Source organism: Hydra vulgaris, chromosome 13 (genome assembly GCF_038396675.1).
Source record: "Hydra vulgaris chromosome 13, alternate assembly HydraT2T_AEP".
NCBI lineage: Eukaryota > Metazoa > Cnidaria > Hydrozoa > Anthoathecata > Hydridae > Hydra > Hydra vulgaris.
In genome coordinates this window covers 16,891,077-16,892,500 of record NC_088932.1, presented here as the reverse complement: position 1 = coordinate 16,892,500, position 1,424 = coordinate 16,891,077, and positions in this window count along the sequence as shown.

Sequence of the window (1,424 nt, the reverse complement as noted above, 5' to 3'; positions counted from 1 at the left end):
TGTGAAAAAAACTAAACGAACACTTGCATTTTCATCGAGGCGGCAATACTCATTTGCCTACTTTTTTCACCTGGCAGGGATTCCCATCAGAGTTTGCAAACCTTTCTTTTTAAACACTCTTGACATAAGCCAACAAAGAATTTCATATTTTTATAAACATTACCAAACAGATACAAACACGCGTACCCCAAGAAAACAAGGTAAACATACAAAAAAGAAAATTCCTGACGCGGTCAGAGATGGCGTTAGGAAACACATATATAGTATTCCGGTTTTAGACTCGCACTATTGCCGTGCTAATACAAATAGAAAATACTTTGAGTCTGAATTGTCTATTAGTCGACTGTGAGAGCTTTACCAAGACTTTTGTCAGAAAAAACGATTTCAACCGGCTAAAAAGCACTTATAATCTGAAATTTTTTTAGCTGAGTTTAATATTTCTTTCCAGCAAAGAAAAAAAGATGGGTGTGATGTGTGAAATTTTTAAAAACAAAAGTGCTGAAGGTATTTTAAGTGATTGTGAACGGGCTCAGCATCTAAGTCATATTGAACTAAAAGAAGATGCACGCGAAGAGCTCAAAAAAGACAGACAGTCAGGACATCCTGTTCTCTGTTTTGATTTACAAAATGTTTTAACAGTTCCCAAGGCTGAGATATCCTACTTCTTTGATCTTAGGAAGCTGTCTGTTTATAACATGACAGCACATCTTTCTTTAGATAAAGATGTTTATTGTTGTATCTGGTCTGAAAGCCAATCTGGCAGAGCCGGAAATGATTTGGCATCTGCACTCTTACAAATTTTAGAATCTGTGCTTACCACCCATCTACAACTTAAGAACCTCATTTTATGGTCAGATTCTTGCGTTCCGCAAAATAGAATCAGTATTATGAGCACGGCAATAAAGCATTTTTTAAATGCTCATCCTGATGTTCAATCTATCACTCAAAAGTTTTCTGCAAGCGGACATGGCTGTGTTCAAGAGGTTGATGCGGTTCATAGCAGCATTGACCAAAAATTAAAAAAAACTGAGGTATACAGTCCATTGGGTCTGATCAGAATACTAAAGTCCGTTAGGCGACAGAAACCTTTCAATATCCTGCAAATGAAAGATGTTGATTTTTTAAATATTCAAGCTGGAGCTAAAAGCTATAACTTTACCAAAGTGCTCTTTACTCAAGTAAAGCAATTAAAATACTATTCCAATCATCCTTTTACTGTTTCATTTAAAACAAAACATGCAGACGGCTTCACCTCAGTTTTTGCAGGTGCCCAATCATTAAGAAAAAAGAAATCTACAGCATATCCCATAACTGCACCAAAACTGTCAACTCAGACCAAAATAAGCCACTTACTTTCAAAAGAAAAGAATGAAGATATTAAAAAAATGATGCCCTACATGCCTGAGATTGATAGAAATTATATG